We start from the raw sequence: 23,785 nt of genomic DNA, 5'->3' as shown, positions 1-23,785 counted from the left end.
TAGCATAACAACAAGGAAAAGTCATGGGCATAGCGTTTACTATCAGAAGCACAGGGAAAAAGTTACCCTAACACCCGATGAGGTTATCAACAGAGCTTATGCCAATGTTGGATGGAGCAGAATACTTGTTGTCGATGTCATCGAGTCATCAAAAAGTGTCATCTTACACTACCTCGATACCCAATGGACTAGGTGGCAAAGGTGGTGTTATCGGCCTGACCTACTCGGATGAGGCGATAAAAAAAAGGGAGAATACTTAGTCATCTGGTAACTTAAACCATCGGGGAGAGGTATTTCAGGTTATGCCAATACCTGATGAGGAAAACAAGCTGGGCACAAAGGAGACTTGATCAGGATAAGTTACACCGATCGAAGTTGAAGTCATCGGGATATCATCATCTCATCAAGAGGAGACATTTTTCATTACACTAATACCCGATGAGAAAGCAGAGATGGGTGCGAGCAAGAAGATCTCATTGGGGAAATGTATGTTGATAGACCAGAGAAGGAAAAAGATACACAAGTATGAAATCGATGTCATCGAATCATCGAAGAAACATAAAATGAGTTGTTCCGATACCCGATAAGGTGACCCGATGTAACAAATGAGATGTGGAATATGAAGGAGGACTCATCGGAATAACTTCTAACCATTGAAGGAACATATTTAGAGCTATGGTGATACCTGTCAGGCAGAATACCATGAAGGAATAAAAGGAGGGTACATCAGAATGATCTACATCGATGTGACATAAAGGTGAAAGTAAAACCTAGCTAGAAGGTGGAGCCATCAGGGAAGTTATAACCATTAGAATGAGGGAAAATGAGCTACACCGATGCCTGATGGAGTGATCGGGGAGGCCTATGCTGGTCAAAAAGATGGGTGACACCAAGTGATTGAATCATCAGGAGGAGTTATGCCGACTAGCCATTGCAAAATATGATTTTAACGAATCCACCCACCATTATTAAATACGAGCAACGGATAGGCCTGTGCTTGCATGAGGCAAATCATAGCACCATTTCAATTGAGTAAATGCTCCTGATGTATTAAATATATATATGGAAGTTTGTATAAGGAATTTGCATAACAGATTGAAGCAAACAGACAGATTGAAGCGAGACTAAATTGCAAAAAATTGAAATTCAGAAAGCTTGAAGGATTCTAATATGGAGGGTTCTAGTTCCAAAGGCAAGAGGAAGGTCACTGAGGTTTCTGAGAGTTCCTCAAATAAATATAAAGGTGGAGAAAGTGTGTAGAAGTGGAAGTAAAATCAAGACATGATTGACCAAATGAGCTCACCAAGAGCCAGGTCCCAAAGATTTAAGGCTAATTTGCCTATCTGTGACTAACTAGAAGATGATTTTAAGGAAATTGGTGATGTCTGAACTAGGGTTAGAGGCCACGAATTATTCTTATATCATTACTCATGAAGGAGAAATTTTACCCTAATCTCAAACCCATGGACGATTGGATTGGGTAAGCTAGTGGTCTCTAGTGTCTTTGTAAATATTCAATTGGTGATAACACTGGCTAGGGCTTATAATTCCATGAAAAGATGTATCCAATTACCAAATGGTGATGCATTCATCCATCTTTCAGTAGCTACCATTCATGAGGTTTTTGGTCTTGGTTTCAAATTTGATGTGCCTCTATCTTTTGAGAAGCTGGGAGAAGAATATACAAACATGGATACTATATACAACAAGTGGAATTTGGCCATACATAAGGATAAGAAAGGGAAGTTGATAGATGAAGACAGGCCCCCAATAGACATCAACATTTTTTAGACAGTATATGCAATATACATACATGGCATGCGGTCAAGTGGGAGGAGTTGAGGTTCCAGATGTGGCTCGAATAGGACCTTTAGTATTTGTTGCAGATACACAAATGCATGAGCCAAGACAATTTGATTATGCTACCTACATTGTGGAAAAAATGCATGAGGGTGTCTTAGGTCTTCAGAATAACCCTGATAAGTCTTTTAAGTCTTATTCATTATTGATGCATATTATCTTGTTTTATGGATGACCTCGGGGGTTGTGGCCTGAAGAATTGAAATTAAATGTTCATGGTAAAGATGGGCAGGAGTAACCAATACAATTGTTGCAATTACTATGGGATTCTTAGTTCATGAGATCCCATTATGTCAAATTTGAAGAGATTTTTGTTCAACCATTATATAGAGCTTTTGGGGTTTCTTGTGATGGATCATTTTCAGAAGAAATTAAAAGATTTCTTAGACCCCATGATCATGGAGATACAAGAGTGAATCATAATTGGGGTGATTGGTACATATGCCAAGACTTCTCATATGTTAGGTTTTTGGGATTTGAAGGTGCTCCCTATGTGCTACCAAAGCCTGCACCAGACTTAATTACTTACCTGGAGATTGTGAGACAGAAGAGTGTCTCTAATGCACATCATTTTGGGGGTGCCCACAAGCAAGTCTTCTTACCTGGAACTCTGCATTATGGTGATTTCACCATTGTATCAACAAAGGCTTATGAAGTTATTAACAGAAGGTTAATAGAAGATTTTAATCTATATGAGCACACAAGAAGGAAAAATTATGACCCAGAGGGCTATATACACCAGAGCAGAAAAAAGAAGAATCTTGGTGATTATTTTCATGAGCATATTGAAGCCTTGGATATCTTCAGAAACAAGGAGACTGAAGAAGCCATGCAACTTTTTTAGGATTTGAATCAGAAATTGGAAGAAAAAAGACAGAGACTACAGGAGATGGAGGAAGAAGAAGAAGTTGAAAGTGAATCAGGTGAAAATGAGGCTATCTCAAAATTTGAAATGCCTAAAAAGGAAGAGGAACCTGAAGCACATGACCAAATTATTGGAAGGATGAATGCTGATTTGGATGTTAGTCTAGAAGAGCATATATATTTTGTGTCAGATGATGAATTTATTAGGTCAAAGGAGTTTAAGTCCTTCTTATATCATTTTAAAGGAAAGAGGTTAAGAGAAGCAATGCCAGATGTGATAGAAGAGAATGAGGCAAAAATGGTCAGAAAGTTGAAGGCAGAGATTAATTTAGAGTTAGAAGGCATGACCCCTCAAAGGGGAAGGTAGCTTCTTGTAGAGGCATGAATCATTCTTTTTCCAAGCTAGGACCTTAGTGCATCTTTTATTTTTGATAGCCTATTACATTCAGATAAGAAAGATTTCAAGTTAGACATTCAGGGTGTAAGTGATATTTTTATTGGATCAAGATATGATCCAGATGATGAGGATATTCTTTTGTGGGCCCTTTATCCTCCGAATAAGAGGCCAAAGATTATAGATGTGGACAAGGCCTTCGGTCGTATGATGAAGTTAAAGGTTGGTGAAGTGGATCCCATGGTCACAACGGATATGGGGATTGATATTTCCAAATTAAATAAGGCACAAATGAAGATGTTGGCAAAAGAAATAGGGAAATACAGGTCACTATATGAAGAAATCTTGAGAAGTAGAGGTCATCCTGCACCCCAAATAGCAGATGAATCAAAATTGAAGAAGAAATGCGAGGAATTGCATAAAGAAAACAAGAAGTTGAAAGAGAAAATGCAGAACATAAGGGGAGACACAACATGTGTCTTATTGCCAAAGAGATTTGAAAAGTTAAATGGAGTTCTTGAAAACTTTTGGACAATCTACCAGAAGAATATGGATAATAGCATGTCACATAAAAGAATCTCTGACAGATTACATATGCTCCTGTAGGATAAGAAGGCTAGTCAGATAGATAGTACAATTATTAAAAAAATCCAGAGACTGATGAAAAAGCATGAGAAGTTTGATGCAGACTTGATGGTTAAATATGATGATTGTCAGGAAATTGTGCAGCACGGTATTCCAAAAGTGATAGATGAAATAGGGTAGATTAAGGACAAGAATGTGTGGATTAGAAAATGTCAATCATTAGTTAGTGCTTCCCTAGGTATTGCACGGGCTGACACCTTGGACATGGTAGAGACAGTGGACCAATTAGAGAAATTTGTGACTATAGAGATGGTTGTGCGGGATATCATCTTCAACTTCAACACTTACAAGGATGAGGCCTACCTTCGGCATATTTAGAAATGTGGCTTGGTCCTGGATGGCCAGAGTTAGTTAGTGTCAATTGTAATATGTTTTGTAATATTGTTAGTTGTTATAGCAGTTAGGGAATTATTAGTTAGGTTTTGGTCAGTTTTTAGTTTGTACTAATGAAAGGGTGTGTCCTTTCATTTGCATCTTTTGAGTCACATATGTATAGGGAGTCATTTTTGTATAGGGAATTTTTTTTGAAAAAACTCCTATCTTTCAGATTGTTTGTTGGGACTAGTAGTGTTATGTAAAGAAAGTATGTAGAAATGAAAAGTCATTTTGTGCAAGAAAGAATATCATGAAGTACCAGTGAGTCTGTAGCTTCTGTATACCTTTTTATTCCAAAAATAATATATAATATTTGTTGTCTTTATCTTCAAATCATTTTATGTTACATGGTGTTGATGAATCAAGTTCTTTGGATAAATCTAATTAAGATTTGTTGTAGTGTTCCATCACATGTTGTTGCGTAGGAAACATAATTGTCTTTGTTATTCTTGCAGCACATAATGAAACCATTGCATTGATAGTCTTTCATATTTGTAAATTTTTCAAACTATCTCCAAAGTTGATTGCAACATTCATCCACTAAGTAACATATAAATTGTCAGATAAGGAACTGGTCTATTGTTAGTTTTCTGTGATTAAATTTGGTGTGCATAAGGTCCGCATCAGGGAAACATACTTCTTATTTCTATCAGTATTGGTTTTTCATAATTACTCAAGGCTCCAACAACATTATTTTATAAGATTTCATTCATGATTAATTACATTCAAGTTTTCAGATTAAAGCAAGTGAAAAGCACATAATAAAGCATAGTTGCAGGAAACATTTTGCCATTCTTGCAAACAGCTAAATTGATAAGTTTAAATTCACTATAAAGAAGTCTCTTTGTGCTTTGGAGATTAAGGTATACTCACTTAGGTCTAGTAGAGCCTAAAGTGCAGAGGAATTTGGTCTTTGACCATTCCTATTTGTTGGCCAAGGTTGATTGAGAAATCAGTAGGAGATTTGGCAAAGCTCTAGGATTTCCAATCTGTGGTTTTGGGAATCAACAAATTGCATTAATGAAATGTTATGTTGTCATTGATGTCAATTAGCTGGTAATGATATTGTTATAATGTTATTTTGTAACCAGTAGGAAGAGCTAGTGAAGCGAACTGTAACCAGTAGGTAATTTTGTTGAGTGAACTAGTATTACTAAGTAATGGAGAGTTGAATTGGTAAACCCTACCTATTGATTTGATAAACCCTAATCGATTAAGTTTGGTGAATTGGTTATATTGGTTTATGATCTGATGATGAGTGGTAATTATTATGACATGTATGCATATTATATGAATAGAGTTTCAAAGTGTTTTTGGCACGTTGGGATAACGGTTTTTGTCTAGGAAATGAGCAATTATATTGCATGTAATACATGTTACAAGCTAGGGTTGTTGTTGCACCAAAAGATCGACCTTTCAATGCTTGATACAACCACTAGACTTATAGAATCCATAGGAGGCTATTAAACCATGTCATGAATCCCTGCGAGGGATGCTGGCTCACTACCAACAATCCCCCTCCCAATGTCACTTGTCGCGGCCTGAATGATTTGAACTTGTGACCAAGCTCTGATACCACTTGTTACAAGCTAGGGTTTCCATTGCACCAAAAGATCGACCTTTCAATGCCCAATACAACCAATAGACTTATAGAATCCACAGGGGGTTGATAAACCATGTTGTGAATCCCCGCGAGGAACGCTGGCTCACTGCCAATAATACAAAGCACGTGATGAGTTACTTAGTTTGATGAAGCAGTGATCAAGGAGCGGTCGAGGATTTCTTGAATGATGTGCAGAGATTGTTATGTAATCCAACGATCATACTTGAACCAACTTGTTTGTAATCTCTATGAGAGAATTAGGTTTTTGTTGTGTTATCGGCCTAGTGATTTTTATATGAGGTCGATGAGTTGTTTTGTTTCAAAGTTGGAAAAGTTGTAGTTGAGTGTGTGGTAGCTAAACTGGATGATGTATCTAGAGTTGTGTAAAGGTAGATAGGAGGATGAAAAGTATTTGAAAAAGAAAGTGTAGTGCTATTCAAATAGATCAACAAACCCATGTTGTTTTCTAACAATTACAACAATTGAAATCCCCTAACCAGGTAAGCTCTAACAAGCTTAGTGTTATTCAAATCCTCTAACCAGGCGGTCCATTAGCTTGGATTTCAAATCCTCTACCGAGGTTACTCCTCACAGGGTATTTCTTCTAACAAGGCATTACATTCAATCCCTTAACCGGATGGTCCCTAACATGATTTGTTCTTAACAAGACTTTTTATAAAGCTTTGACAGGCTTGGCCCCTAATAGGGAGAACTTCAAAAGAGTTCAGATAGTTATCTTGTGAGTCTCATATCACCATGGTTTTTCCCATTTGGGTTTCCATGTCAAAATATTGTGTCAAGTGGTGAATGTTTTTGTGGTTATGTTTACTATGGTTGAATTTCTTAACTACTTAATCCACTTTGATATGTCATGTTAACTAGCAACAATATGAAATGAGGTTTCACTTATGTCAATAAAGTATTTGGATGTTTTTGAAGTTTCAAGCTGTTTACTATTAATCTATTGTAATAGTCAACCAGTTTATCTTGATAGTGATATTGCATTTATAGTTTGTTTTGAGAGGTTGTTTCTGAGATTGGTGGTAGTTATTATCAATTTTCTATCTACTAATTCACCCCCCCTCTTAGTAGTTGACTGGATCCTTACTCTTTCATCATACCATCAAGTAAATATGGTAGAAAAACAAGATGCACCTAAGGATTCTTGTATTAAATTTGACCCTAGTGATACCATTAGAGAACTCGATGGCCTTTTATACATAGTTGCAAAGGTTAAGGATATCCCTTGCCATGACGCTCTAGTTGATCCCTCTTGCATGGTTAACATCATCACTCAGGAATATATTTTCACTTTACGATTGCATAAACCAATATATGATGCCTCTAATGTAGTTGTGAAGCTATTTGATGGATTATCTTGCCATACCATTGGCTCTATCACCCTTCCTATTAAAGTACATACTAAATCTATGGATTTTGACTTTGTTATCATACCCTCTTCCGAGCAATTCTGTGTGAAGTTGGGCCATCCTTGGCTATCTTCCATGAAGTCTATTACTTCTCCAATCCATAAGTGTTTGAAATTTCCTCACAATGGTGAAATCATAACTGTGAGCCATAGCTTATTTAGACCATCCAAAAGAAGCCCTGGCGTTCCTATTGATTTATTTTGGCCTAAGAAATTTCAATCTCTTCTATAAAGGAGTGATGCTCTTTTTCAATCTTATAAAAGATGGAAGAAAGATATGATCTTATTCTTAAGTCAACCTAGATCCCCAACACTTGACATTCCTATCATACTTGAAGATGAAGTTCTTCCCCTCATGGATAGAACTAATCTCCCTCCCAAGGAAGCTCTTCAATCTATTCCTGTAAATGTGACTATGCCTTCTCCTAAGAAGAACAACAATATTCCTCCTAAGGTTAGACCTGTACCTCCTCCTCATGATGGAACTGGTCTTCTTCCTACACCTAACATTCCTCCTTTATATGGCACAATTCCACCTCCTTCCTCTTATAGAGATAAGAGGCCTACTTCTCCTCTTGTCCAACCTAAAAGACCTCAACCTAAACCTTCAACTATCAAAGAGAAAAACATTCCTACTTTTTCAAATGTTCGTCCTCCTTATCAACCTTCTACTAAGACTCAATGGAATTGTTGTGCTAGAGAACATTGACAAAGACATCTTGCACGAGCATGTGAATTTATCCCTCAAACTATTCCATCTGCTAAGAATCCAATAGTTGATATGATCCCATTTTCTCCTAAGCAATATGTTCAACATACATCTCCAAATCATAAGTTGCACAGAACATGTGATGGTTTTACTCCTATTCATGTTCATGCCTCTCTTTTTATAAATATTAATGAAGAAATGAGTGAAAATGTTATTCATGATAGCAATACAACTCCTAATGCTTTTGATAGTGATTATGAATATGTTGATGTGGACAAGCATTTATCAACTAAATTTTTACAAACCCTAATCCTAGCTCCTAGAATCAAACAAAGCGAGTTACCACATGAGCATAGTCCTTGTTTGGATCTTGTGATAGCTCCATCTACTATGCTTGATGTCCCTCCTCTGGCATGTTGCTCGACTTCTTGAAATAGTGGTAAGCAAGATCAGGAGGTGGATGTCATGCTAAATTAGTAACATTAGCACCATAGATCTCTTCTCCCTCTTCTTTCGTACTCTTTTATGATATTTCTTCTATGTGTATCCCTATTCTTCTATTGTTCCCTTAATGTCTATTTTGGGACGATGAAAAGTATTGAGATCTTTTTTGGGTCTCTTTCATGTTGACTCAAAAGACTCTTGTCTTCCCTTTCTTTCAAGAAATTTTCCTTTCTTTGGGGAATGACGATTATTATATGCATATACATACATATATACATGAGTTATTATACAACATACTGACCCTGAGGAAAGTGAAACTACCTTGTTTTTTGTGCTCATTATCCTTGGGTCTATTCCTCACTTGGGGGCTAAATCCTTGTGATAATATGCTCCCTCTCTTCTCTCTCTTTGGTGTATCCTACCTTAAAGCAATCACTATCGATAAGGCATGTGTGATCACTTTAACATGGGGGCATACACTCTGCTCATATTGTCCTTCTTGATACTTAGAACTATTTAGTGAACTTGGCTTTGCTTCATAATTTTGATATCTTTTTTGTGACATAGTGAGGGGAACCTTTCTACTTGCAGTCATGGTTTTCCCTTCTTGATCTTCCCTTTTACTTTGTCAATTGAAGATGTAAGATCCTAAGTCCACTAGGGGCTTGGTGCATCTTTCCTCGTTGACATGGTAGAAGTCTTTCAATCTTGTTTCCTTGTACTTTACCAGTAGTAGTGGCGTATGCTCATACTCTCGCTAAAGTGGGGGCTAAATGTAGTGTCATAAAATTATGACCCTTGTAATCTTTGACCACATTAGTTTCCTCACGCATGCAAATCGAATCCCTGAGTCTGATCGGAGATTGGAGACTTGCTCGACACCTAAAATTGTATCTTTTTTGCCCTCTGCACTACCCGAACTACATTCTGTCCTGAAAAAAAGGACATGATAGGGGCATGGCGCCCCTGTCCCTGCCCCATTTTGGGGCATGACCCTTTCCAATTTTGCATTGGAGGTTGTTCATTGAGCGGGAAAACTCCCCTAGTGTCATCCTATGACAAAAGATCAATCAATTAGTGCTAATTGATGAGTATATAAGTCACAATTTCCTTCTCATTTGCATAAGTTCAACAAGCAAAAAATTTGGATAAGTGATAAGGTGGGAAAAAATTCAAGCATTCCTTTCCAGCATTGAGCATTTGAAGTCTCCCTTCAAGGCTAGGTGTTGCATTCAATTCAAGGATTAAATCATTGAAGAGGAGATTCATTCCAACTTTCAACTTCATACAAGCAATTCTATTAGCATTTCTATCACAACCTCCTTTGAGGTGATTTACATTTTAGTCTTTCATTTACATTTACTTGCAAGTACTTTCTTTCATCATTTGGTTAATTCTAAAACTAGGGTTTGACCTAAAGGAAAACCCCCAATCCCAACCCTTTTTCCTCTCTTTTCTCTACGTAGGTTGCAGGTGCACAACTGTACTTTTGGATTTAGACTCCATTTGTAGAGGTGGAAAAACCCTTTTCATTTCATGGATTTTTCAGAGGACCATGTACACTCTTGCCACGGTTCGAGCAACTTTTTCTCAAATTCGCAGGGCGGCTTCATCTCGACATATTATTGTCAGATCCATGTGCACAACTTCATCCTATGATTCTATCTTGAATTATAATCAGATCTTTGTCTCTTTTTCACCTGGTCATAAGCATACAATTCAATCAATTCAAATCTCATTCTGGAAGAGGGGATTAACTTACCATCACTCATAATTCAATTCCTTTCTCTGGAGGTTGAATCTAGTGCATTTTTCCCCCTCTTCTAATGAAATGTGTGAAAAGTGTTTGAAGGGAAATATGAAGTGAAAATTTGATCTCTCCTCAGAGGGAAGAAATCTTTCCTCTAGATCTCTCATTCGCTCATTTTTCCCAACATTATAGGCAGTAATACCTATTAAGTTAGTAAGTTCATTTTTAGTATTACGTATTCCTAGTAGGCAAGACAATATTTAGAGAAATTTAATGGAATTGTGGGGAATTGTATGTCCCTTTTTTCATATCCGAGCCATGTGACTTTTAAGAGTAAGTTGAACCTTGGGGGGGAGGATGTAGTACCCCTCCCCGATCAAACTCTGGTTAACCTAGTTTGACCATGGTTGACCTTATTAATAGCTTGCATTGATGATTGGAACACTATGTAAAGATGATTTGATTGAATATGATGAACTATTTTAGCCGAGTAAATTAGTAAATGTGGAACTCCTTGTGGATGATTAGATAAAATTGGCTTATGCATCGGTTTGGGGTCCTACCCTGAATCCTTTATAAGAATATCTTTTATTTCTGTTATGGACTTATCTTTCAAGATATAACCTTGATACATCATGGTCACAAGACACTTTGACATATGAACTTCATGAAACTAATGGATAAGATATATTCTACATTATGATTGATTCCAACATTTAGACTGATGTTGTTCAAATTCACTTATACATGCCTAATTGTTGATTGTTTTATATGAATTCATTGGTATTGTAAATGAGTGTATGGTCACATGATAATTGTTGGGAAAAATATTTAAACCATTTTATGGAATCATTTTACCTTGTAGTGCATATTTTGACGCTATGTGTTGACGTGTAATTACTTGTGTAGATACATATGCATAATGTTTTGGAACTTTTGATGTGTGAATTGAGTTGTGTAGGATATTAATCCATGTGACCATGGAATTACATGGGAGAACTAGGACCAAACCTATGTGCAATAGTGAAGCCAAGGTTTGTCTATTTGGAGACACAATACCTCATTTATAATGTTCTTTATTTCGTATAAGTAAATGCTTGTGTGTATGTTCAATTGTCAATTATTAATTTATTCTTCCTAAAAGGACATGCCCAAGTGTAAATTGTGATGTGTTGTATTTTATGGTGTCACTTGACACTTGTGATGTGTTGTGAGTTGGAATATGACATGTCCTTGGGAGGGAAATTGTGAAACCCTATTCATTTTCAAATATCTTGTAGTGGTTAAAGAGCCTTTAGTTTGGTCAAATAAAGTCTGACCCGTAAACAAACTCTAGGCGGGTTTTTGGGGGATCAAACTAACTCCTATGGTTGAGGTTATGCCACTTTTTAAGGCCCACTTGATATACCTATGGGTAAGGGACATTTTTAGTCTTGTAACCACTCACATGTGATTGCCAAGTCACTTCAAAAGTGGGTTTTCCAAGATGGATGAAAATCCATCTTTTGAAGATTGACCCTTGGTAAAACAACCTTCCATTTTAGTGATTGATGCTCTTCCCCACCTTACACTTTCCTTTTTAGTTTCCTCTTTTAGAAACCATGTAAGAGGGTTGGGAATACCAACCTATGAGCTCTCACAATCCTTTTCCAAGGAAGTTGGAAGATGTGAGAAGAGTTCTACTTAGGAGGAGAAAATTTATAACTTAGATTTTCATTACCCACTCTCCAATCTTGGAGATTGATAGTTTTGTAGGATTTTAAAATTTAGAAAGAAAAATTGGCTAAGGAAGGGAAGCTTGTAGCCGGTTGGATTTCTTGATTTGGCTTAGATTGGGAGCTCTCCATCACCACAATCCATTTGTAAGAGTTGAGGTTGGTGCATGCTACCCTTAAAATTTTAAATTTTTTTTGTTGTTGGTTTGCTTCTAAATCTGCATGCATTAAAAGGTGTATGTCTGTGATTTATGAGTCTTGATCTATTGTGATTTTGATGTGTTCCATATTTTTGTATGCTTTTCATATGGTTGTGTTTATGGGAGTTAAGGCCACACTCACCCTTGGGAGGACAAAGTAGTCTTGGGGTGAAGGGAGTTTGACAATCTTAGGGTGTAGATCTCTCCCCCAGGAAGAGAGGGAAACTTGGATCTGGGATCCTTGCTACCTTTTGTTTCTTTTATTTCTATAAATTTGGGGGCCATAAGGAGGTTTTGGCATTTTTGCCTGTGGTGGTCATAAGGGGTTTTGTTTTTTGTCATGGGAGAACAAGAGAGAGGAAAGAAAAAAAGAAAAAGACAAAGAGAGAGACCGAGGTTGTTGTTATTATTAAATTTAATGATTAATGTTATGGAAGAATTTGTTGCTCATTATTTTGGTAGATCTCCTCTTTTATTTGGTCCACCTTCACCCCTATGTTTCAAGTCATATTTTGACTTTGTACAAGCTTGGGAAAAAGGGAGTTTTTGTATTACTTTTGTATGTGTGGAGAATCTAAATTTTATGTGTGTGAGCATGGTCGTAACTTCTCTGGTACCTAGTTCTCCCAATCTCGAGGGTGGCCTCTAGTAGGCCTAGGTTGGGAGGTGAGCCTCCATGGTCACCTATACAAATTTTTGTATTGTAGGATTGCATGAAGATGAGTTGCATACTCCTAGGAAAGAGAAGGTAGTTTCAAAGCTATGTGGAGAAAAAGAGTTGAATGTTTATTATTCTACATGCCTTAATGATTTTCAGCATGTGTATTATTTCCCTTGTCTAAGAGAAAATTGTGGACTAAGGATGTAACTACCATTTTACTTGTATTTCTACCTATACTTGCTTCATTTAATTGTAGAATTAAATTGGGAAAAGAAAGACACTTGTTACTCCATTATTCTTATCATTGTGTTCACAAAAAGTTATGTATTAAAGAAATGTATTATCCTTACTTCATATTATTGTTCAATTATCTATTAGTAAAGAAATGTAATAAAGGAAATTAATTTTCTCTACTTTCTATCTACTATAATCTTTTATTTGAAAGGAAAATAATATTGAGAATGAAAAGTTGCAAATAATATTTCTTCTCATTAGCATTAGGTTATCTATTTTAGATTTTAGTTTAACAAAAGAGTTTATTAATGAATCTATAATTTTATTAAACTAGAAGCATTATTTTATTTCTGTTAAAACTCTTAGTCTGATTTATTTCCAATGACAAACTTAGTAAGAAGAAAATATTTTTGCAATCCAAGAACATTGAGAGTGGGGGGTGAGTCAGTGTTCTACCGAAATAATCAATTTAAACTTATTAAAACATGCATACACCAACTGGTATACCGATACATATAGAATTGAAAGAAGTAAAATAACTAATAAGACAATCACACAGATGAATACCATAACACACAAAATTATACGTGGAAAACCTCAAAGAGGAAAAACCACGGTGGGATTTGTGACCCACAATATCAATCCACTAGCCATATGAAAAGATATTACAAAATATAGGGGCCTGCACTTGCAGGAAGGCTTACAGCCTAGAGCACACTGCTCAATCATAAAAGGAGCCTCCCTGACTACATATAAATCTAGACTACAATCTAAAGAAATGATTGAACTGCAAAGATATCATCTTCTATGCCTGAATACAGTTTTGGTTAAACTCTGTTTGTTCTAGTCTAAAACCGTAAACCCTTTACTGGAATATCCCTTTATAAAAATATCCTCACATACATTATCTCTCTCATATATTTTTCATCTCCTTCATTATTTACTTCCTCATACATATTCTCATATAATATCATATTAGTATCCATATCCTATGTCAAAATGATCTAACCAACTGACCTATATACCCTTTATAATTCAGCATGCCTTATGTCAGCTTACAAAGATAATTACAATATCAATATACATGTTGGCTCAATAACATAAATAAATGAATATCAGAATCAATTGTCGACACTGGATCCAAAATATGTCATCCTCCAATACCAATAACTTGATTCGAAACCGTGTTGGCTTGCATTGCTGGTGATGAAAGAATTTCTTCCAACCTGTCGGTGCCGGTGAAGTGTATGTGAAGTGCTTGTCAGTACACAACTAAACCAAAAAATGAAGCCAAAATAAATTACCATGTTGCCATAAATGATAACATATTGAGACCAATCAATTGAGTGTCAATTTCCAACAATCTCCCCCTTTGGAATTGATGGCAACACTCATGTGAAAAATGATCATGGTTTCCAACTGTCGGTTTCATCATGAACTTGCTCCCCCTGAGCTGAATATCCATCAATACAAAATACTCCATACTTCCATAGTTTTTCACCTATGATCCCCCTAATTTATACAACTCCCTTTTTCTTTTTTCACATCTACATCACTCCCCCTTTGAAATCAATGCCATAAAAAATACCAAAAATAATACCAAAAACTGGGATTTAGAATGAAAGATTGTATAATGAATATGTCCCAAAATACCTTACCGGAGCTGGATGTATTTGAAAATATCCGGATAGGCCTTCTCCAATAGCTCAAGATAAGTATCCCAGCCTGATTTGAAATAGCCAAAAATAGATACAAGTCCATTTAGCATATGGGCAAATGACTCTTTCTCATTAAGCTCTGCCGGTGTGGGCTTACCAACCAAATCTATACACTCCTTCTTATTTACATTAAGTGAATCCAACCGGGAACTCACTAATCCTCTAAGACTTCTAGCTATCCTTATGATTTTATCTTATTCCTTCTCAAGAGAAAAAAATTGGGCTTCCAAAACCAAAATTTAACCATCTATAAATGTAGTTAATGAATTCAATCCATCAAAAGAATTGGCTATACCTGCAATCTCCTCTTGAATATCCTTAATCTTGTTATTTGTCTCGGCTGTGAGCAAACCTATATTACAACATACTCTATAGATATTAGTACACTTTGTAATACCCTAAAAAATGATCATCTAAACTATAAGCCCCTAATCTCGACAACACCACCAAGGTCCTAACCAAAGGCAATTAAATCAACCTTGAGCACATTATTAATTCTTTAATCATCAAAAATCACATGGCAAATCAATTACTCAATATTAATTAAATATTCCTTTAATTAATTGAATCATTTCCAAGAATATCATTTTGATCAATTATCCTATTTGAATTTATTAAATATCCTTGCATATTTAGTTAATTAATAAATTTGCCATTTAATCATGCAAAAGGAATTAATTTATTACAAAAGAAGAATTAATCACAAAGCAAGAGTTGAATTGAAATTAAACAAAAGGAGTTGAATTGAGAGAGAAATCAAACTTGAGATATTATTTCTTTTTCTAAATTTAGAACTGGAAATCAGAAAAGAATCTAAATTGAATTAATTGAATTATTCTCTAAAAACGGAACTAAAAGCTTTTTAGAAAAAGAAGTTCAGTTGCATTGAAAAGACTCTTTTCTTGAATAAATAAAAAAATTATCTATTTTTATCACAAATGCATTGAATTGATTTATTATTATTTCCAATGCAACTTGGACTTCTAATTTGAATGCATTTCAATTAAACTATAATTGGAATCTATCGCAACATTAACTAAACCTGATTTCTCAATTTTTTTCAATTAATCCTAAATTGAGCTTTTTTCAGCTTTTCTCTTGTAATTCTCTATAAATTCAGTCTTCAGCTCTCATTTCAATTCACCCTAGAGATTTTTGAGAACACACTTGGAGATTATTATCACACTAATTTCGCTTTGGAGTCATTGAAGATCATTGTGCTTTTTAGATTATTTACATCCATATTTAGTTTTACTCACCCATGTTTTCTTGAATCCATATTGCTTGAATTGATTATTCCTTGAATTATTCATCCATTTTGCATCCATATAGTTAAATATCATATAGATTAAATCCTTCATCTTGGTGTAGTCTAGTCACTGGTATTGCTTATAAAAAATCTTAGAGCAATCTTATACTCGCATCTTTTAGAAGGCAATTAGTTGCTTTGTTATGGTTTATTATTGATTGATTATTATTTACTAACCATACATGTAATGACTTAATTGAAGTGTTGTGCTTGTAGCTACAGACCCTTTTTCACACACACATCTCTGACGCCCACAGTGGGGCCGAAGACTACATTTCTTGGCCTCCAAGACTAACTGCTTTGTTTTTTTGTTATTTTTCAGATTTCAGATTTTTCAGATTTTTTGTCTGTACATCTCGTACAAAAAATTGCAAGTATCATACGAGCTGGAATCCTATGTCGTACGAGAGGGAATCCTGTATCATACAAGCTAAAACTCTGTCGTATGACTCTGTATTTTCTGGTTAAAAAGGCAAATTTCATGATTTTTGTTTTCTGTTCAAATTGATTATTTTGACGACTGTCCCTGGTTGTATATCTGTCTATCTTAGAATTTTTCATAGCCTAATTAGTTTTTACAGAATGCTTGCCAAAGAATATGCTTGTCACACAAAGACAATATGACTACTGATTCGTTGTCTTTGTGGGTTGCCTAAGGAAAAATCGACCAAACATCGTGTACTTTAAATTCATTTTTAGGAACCGAAAATGCTATATGGTTAAAGAACAAATCTGTATTTCATGTTTTTAGAAGATTTTGAGAGGTAGGAGAGTATGCTCTTGTCTTTGTCTAGACAATTAGAAATCTAGACCCTTGAGGCTTTTTCTTTGTTTGAGATTTGTACATCTTTAGTAGGCCTACCCTCCCGAGGGGTTGAAAACTCTTAAAGCCATTATGGCCGGTGTGAGGGGAATGACCTAAGTGGGAATAGCTAAATACCAAGTACTCCAACCCACTATAAAATAAATGTGATTTGATGAAACCAAGTCAATGACAATGCTCGAGAATAGCTCTCCTCTATACCTTCGGGTATATTAAACCTTGGTTTTCAAGGCTGGGAGACCTCTTAATATAGTTTATACCTCAACGTGTAGAATGAATCCCTAACTAGTTCCAATTAAAATTAGAAGCTACCCAGTTCATCTCCGAAAGGGGGATAATCTTTGTGCAAGAGAGATAATAACTCTCCCAAGATACTTGTCATTTCATGCCCCCATTAGCATTTGGCGTTGAGAATCCATTGCATGAGACTCAGTGGTCATATTATGATTAGCTATTGGGTGTGTACCTAAGTCTACAAGCAAAGATTTTCTTTCCTCACCAAATTCCTTAGGGTTTACATGTTGTGATTGGAGTTACTGTACATACTACTTATTTTTTGTGTTTTCATCCCTGAACAAAAATTGAAATACCAAAAATTGGAGAAGACAAGAAACCAACTTAGTGATTAGAAACTCTGTCCCTGTCAGAAACTAGTCCATCCTAAGTCTAAACTTTGTCTATGTCAGAAACTAGTCCATCCTAAGTCAAAACTCTATCTGTGTCAGAAACTAGTCCATCCTAAGTCAAAACTCTGTCTGTGTCAGAACTTATCCATCTTAAGTCAAAACTCTGTCTATGTCAGAACTTGTCCATCCTAAAGTCAAAATTTTGTTCAAAACTAGTCTATCCTGGTCCAAAATCAGTCCCTCAAAATTGGTCATACTCAGTTGTCATACTTAGCAATTGAAAAAACTCAATTTTTTAAATCTTTGCCCTGTGAACAGTCATACAAGTCTACTTATTTATCATCCTAAATCACATCATGTCTCATACGAGTTTTGTAATTTTTTTGTCCTGTGTCAGATCCTGTGTCATATGAGTCGTTTCATCTGTCGTTTGGCTCTGTGTCTTGTGTCATATGAAATAGAACTACCCTAAATCTTTTTTTGTCCTACACATACCCATCTATCATACGGTATGAGGTAGCAACTCATACGAAACAAAACTATTATCGTCCTGTATCTGCTAAATTATCATCCAGTTCAGAAAAACCTGTCGGTACAAGTCTCTGGTTTTGTCAGAATAGAACAGTCAAACTTGCCTGAAATAGTCTACAGTGAACATAATCCTAGTTATCATCATCCTAAGCATAAACAGATAAGGACAGTGTACCTTTGCCATTTGCGTTGCGTGATTTGGTCATCTTTCAGCTAGTTCAATCAGTTACCTATCAAATTTAAGTCACTTAGATAATGTCTTACACAGGATAGATCGTTCCTAAAATGAGACCGAATCTTACACTACTCTTAGAATCAACTTAGATAGATGTCTTATATAGGATAGATCTTTCCTGAAACCATATTGAATCTCAGTTGTTTCTCTCAAACAATACTGTAACATAACAACTAGCTCTGAAATTGATCTTGACCTCTACATCAAAAACAACTTTAGGTCACACTAATCCATAAAAATGCCCACACAAACTGGGAGTTCTCATAAGAAAGAAGCCAAAGGCAAATAAAAACCCTTCAGATATCAAGATAATCCATTCTACATGAAGGATCCACTCATTGACATACCGTCGTCATCAGGCAGACCAATTTTTGATGAGCCTAAATCTCCCACTATGTATGAGATGAAACACAATGACAGAAATAAGGATGATAATAACATTCCCAAAAATGACAATGATTCCTCATCAAGTGAGGCTGACGAAGACACAGAACCTCCAGAAAAAGATATCCTTGACTATCAAAAGGACAAAGACTTTAGAAAAATGATGAAAGCTATCCTGACCCGAGAGAAGGAAGACTATTTCTTAGAACTAGCAAAACAAGGTGCTAAACTTCCTACTGGATATGATGTTCAGACACTTGTTACTAAAAAGGAAGAATCGCCTATACTCATGGTACACAAACAATTATAAGCCTTACGGATGGAGGTCACAGAATTGAAGAATAAGGATAAGTCCCCAAAACAATATTCTCTGGAAACAATATGTCCCTTTCCATTTGACAAGAATCTATACATGCCTTTGTTTCCTTCATGAGTGGAGATCCCAAAATTTGATAAATATGATGGTACCTCGGATCCTCAAGATCATGTCAAAGAGTTTTGTGCTTCCTATATGGAGTTCATGCACCATCAAACGTACCTCATGCACCTTTTCCCAAGGAGTTTAGGGGGTCAAGCAATGGAATGGTTCTCAAGTCTACCCAAAGGAATAAAAATGTTTGAATAACTAATCCAACTATTTTTACAATAGTAATCATACAACATTTAACATCCTATGACTATGATTGAGCTTTGTAATACTAAACAAAAAAATAGGGGAGCCTCTTCTTACTTTCCTCCAACACTGGAGAAAGATGTTTTCTAGGTATTCTTGACCTATCCCAGACTCTGAGAAAATGGATATATTTGCCAATAACTTGGTCCTGAAAATGAAGTATAGTGTACAAATGCAAATACACCCATCATTTAACAAAATGGTAGATAATGTCATTCAAATGGAAGATGTGCTTATAAAGAAGGGAGATATCTCACCTTGGAAAGAAACACAACCAAGATCTATCTCTAAAGAGAAGAACAAGTATTGGAAATTTGGCAAAGACAACAACAAGAATGTTGTTAACAATGGAGTAATAGATACTGTTAAAACTAACTCAAATCCCACAATATTCAACTTGGGTAGTGGTACACAAGCACTTAAAGCTGCTGAGGCTACAATAGAAAATCTACCAAAGAAAACAAAAGAATGGTTCAAAGAAAAGCCTTGGCTTTCCAAACCTAAGCATGATTTTACTCCTCTCGAAGAATCATATGAATCTGCTTTCAAAACTCTATTTGCAAACAACTTGATAACACTACCAAATAACTCCAGACTATATGATCCAGATGTCAAACCAAGATGGTGGAGAGAAAATGAATATTGTGACTTCCATCAAAATAAAGGTCATAACATAAACAATTGCATGAAGCTAAAACATGAGATTCAAGATCTCATAGACACTGGTAAAGTTGTTGTTGGGAATCACCCGACCAATGCTGATCATAAAACATTTAAGGACCCTTTTCCTATTTACGAACAAGGTGATTCTTCGAAGACCAAAGGAGGTGCCAAGGTAAATTATACTTATACTAGTTAGGACAATGTTATCAACATGATTGAGCCTTCCCACTCAGAATATTGCAATATGATTATAGTCCAAGATAAACCAAATGAATCATGATATGCAAGAGCTCTGACCCGTTCTCAGAAGAAAGTCACTCTCCAAGGAGCTAGCTCTTCCAACCTAGCTCAAGCAACATCAAACCCACCAGCCCAATCAAACAAACAAAAAGAATCAACCTTGGACAAATTTAAAAGGTTAACTTCACCATCATCTTCTGGATATAGTGTTGTTGAACAGTTAAAGAGGACAAATGCTCAAATCTCAATTTTTGAATTACTAAAACTCTCGTCTACTCACAAAGAAATTCTAGACAAAGCATTGCTCACCACTAACGTTCCAAAAGATTTAGACATTGATCAGTTTTAGTCTATGGTGGGTCATCTGATTTTACCTCACTATCTGACCTTCTCCAAAGAAGATGACAACTCACTAAATCATCCCCATAACTAGCCATTGCATATTGAAGCCATGATCCATAAACATAGAGTCAAATGTGTTTTGATAGATGGAGGTGCGAGGTTGAATATTTGTACTTACAGTCTTCTTACACAACTAGGATTCTCTTAAAATGTCATTGATCCCAACAAGAAAATTACAATAAAAGCCTATGATGAAGAAGAAAGGACTTCTAAAGGTCTGGTGTCATTACCAATCAGAGTGGGACTAGTAGAGAGAGATGTCCTTTTCCAGGTACTTGATATTCCTTTGTCATACAATATCTTACTAGGCAGGGCATGGATTCATGAAATGAAGGTAGTACCATCAACATACCATCAATGCTTAAAATTCCCCTATAATGGAATTGAAGTCAGTATTCCTGCTGATACAAATGTCATCTGTAATGCATTGACAAAAGGTGCAGATACTTTTCTGCCTCATAATAGGGCAGCCTCTACAAATGAAGATCCAAAAACATTGATGAAAGACTTAGAAAAGAGATTGAAGATTAAAAATACTGGCATGGATGGCTACAAGATAGAACTGGTATTTTAATTAGTTTCTCTCCCTCCATCACCAAAATAGTTGGGCAATCCATCAGAGGCTATGAGAACACAAACTTCAGCTCCGAATATCATGTATGATGGTCTCTTTGTATAGTCCTCTATCTCCTTGGTGGATGAAATAGAAGAGGATGGTGTTCTTAACTGGCTCTTTAAGGAAGATAGTCAAAATGAGGAGGTACGACATTGTGAGATTTCCTCAAACCAATATGGTCCTGGCTACAAAATGATTCAACGCATGGGATATTTAGGTACCGGTCCTCTAGGCAAACAAAAGGAAGATATTACTAAACCAATTCAGCTACAAACAAAATCCACAAATGATAAGGTTGGACTGGGATACAATCCAAAAAAGACATCAAACCAAAAGCATGTTTCTAAGTCTAAGTGGCAGAAAAGGATATCGCCTTCAACATTACAGGAAGTAGACACTCAACAAACAAAAGTAGAGTGTAGAAAAGAGAAAGAGGAATCAACAGTCAAGAAAGAAGAAATAGTCAATGCTCAAGCTTCGATGGTGTCAGCTATAATAATACAAGAAGTTCAGGTCTCATAAGATATAAGAGATGAAGTAGTAAGAATCAGAGAATTGTTTGCACCACTAAAAGTTCCAATCACATATACTGGCAGGCAACAAGTAGACGATTTAGAGATTGACTCAAATGAGTATGAATGGGGTCCTGACCACCTCTCAGACACATCCACTATAGAAACTCTAGAAGAGTCTAGCGGTGTCATAGATGGTACTCAAGAGCTGATGCACATAAAACTAGAGAAAGAAATATAAGAAATTAGACAAAAGAGAAGCAAATTATGAAAAATGACTGAAAGAAGGAAGAATACCACAAAGCTTCTCATCTATGTACCCCTATCCTAAAATAGAACAAATCAGGTATAGCACTACACAAGAAGAGTTGGAAGCTATAGAACAAGAACCAATTATCAGTCCAGAGGAAGCTGAATGGAGTAGATGACAACAAATCATAGAAACATCAAGATCATGTCAATAGGTGTGTCAGATACAAATGACAAATGAACCACAACATGAAGGAACTTGCAGTATTAAAGATGTTGGTGTTGATACCATACATACACTTACTAAATCACTTGAAAAAGACTTGGAAACTTCATCCGATGACTCTGATGAGAGTCTTATTCAGGACAATATCTACTTAGCCTCAAATTCGAAATCCTCTGATACAAACAATGAAAATCTGTCTACTGATCTTATCGCTATTCAACCATGATATGACATCCAGTCTAGCATAGTGAACGACATTACAAGTATGTATATTGGATTAGATTAACTAAATATTAACATGAACTTTAATAATCATGATCTGACTTTTCCTAGTCTCGAGACACTTATGCAAGGTATTCTTCTGGAACTTGACTTTTCGATCCGCCGCTATGATAACAATACTGTGAACACTCTTGAACCTATCCAAAATTTATCCTTAGTACATCTCGAATTGATTGACTGTACTTTACAAAACTAGCCCATGAATATACCTATTTTGCCAATGACTATATGTTAGCCTATTATCTCAATGCAGTCAAACCTATGGACTCTTCCACTAGTGAACACAGTTAAAATATGACTAAAATGGATATCAAGTATCTTAGTCGCAAAAACAAGAAAAATAAAAATAAAGATTTGATGGCGAAAACCACATTGTGGCGGTGTTAGAATCTAAAAAAGAGAAAATAAAGGACATACCTAAAGGTGAAACTCTCTAAGGTGCTTGAAGGTGGGATACTTGATATACTGCCAAGTCATTTCCAGGAGAGGTCTTCCATATTGATCGAGCCAACTCAGCCAGTGAACATTGGGAGTTAGGAGACACCACACATCATTCATGTAGCTCAATCACTATCAACACAAGAATTGAAGGATTTCACTCAGCTATTCTCAGAAAAGAAAATAAACTTTGCATGGATGTACTCTGATATGCTAGGCTTGGATCCTGATCTTATCATGCACCATCTTTCAATCACACCAGGAGTAAAACTAGTTAAGCAAAAACTCTGTAAGATGCACCCACATGTAGCACTATTAGTCAAGGCTGAACTAGAAAAACTACTCAAAGATGAATTCATCAGAGTTGTAGATTATGCCGAATGGATTTCAAACATAGAACCTATGTCAAAGTCAGACAAATGTATCAGAGTTTGCACAGACTTCAGAGATCTCAACAAAGCTTGTCCATAGGATGAATTTCCATTGCCAAATATTGATATGATAGTTGACATGACCATCGGATATGAGATGTACTCACTAATGGACGGATTCTTCGGCTATAGACAAATCAAAATAGCTCCTAGAGATCAAGAAAATACAATATTCACTTGTGGATGGGGAACCTTTTGCTAGAACGTCATGCTATTTGGGCTAAAGAATGCAGGAGAAACCTATCAAAGAATAGTTGCTACCATTTTTCATGATATGATGCATAAGAATATGGAAGATTATGTTGATGAAACCTTAGTGAAGACTATGAATAGATCAACACATATTCAAGAGTTAGGTCCTATACTAGACAATGGAAAAGTTCAAACTCTGATTAAATCCAAAGAAGTGTGCATTCAGAGTGACATCTAGTAAACTACTTGGCTACATCATTTCAAAGAAGGGAATCGAGGTTGATCTTGAGAAGGTCCAAGACATAATGGAAATGCCACCTCTGAAGAACATCAGTCAAATGAGAAGTCTATA

The sequence above is a fragment of the Cryptomeria japonica genome, chromosome 7 (genome assembly GCF_030272615.1).
Source record: "Cryptomeria japonica chromosome 7, Sugi_1.0, whole genome shotgun sequence".
Classification (NCBI taxonomy): domain Eukaryota; kingdom Viridiplantae; phylum Streptophyta; class Pinopsida; order Cupressales; family Cupressaceae; genus Cryptomeria; species Cryptomeria japonica.
This window is presented reverse-complemented; position numbering follows the sequence as displayed.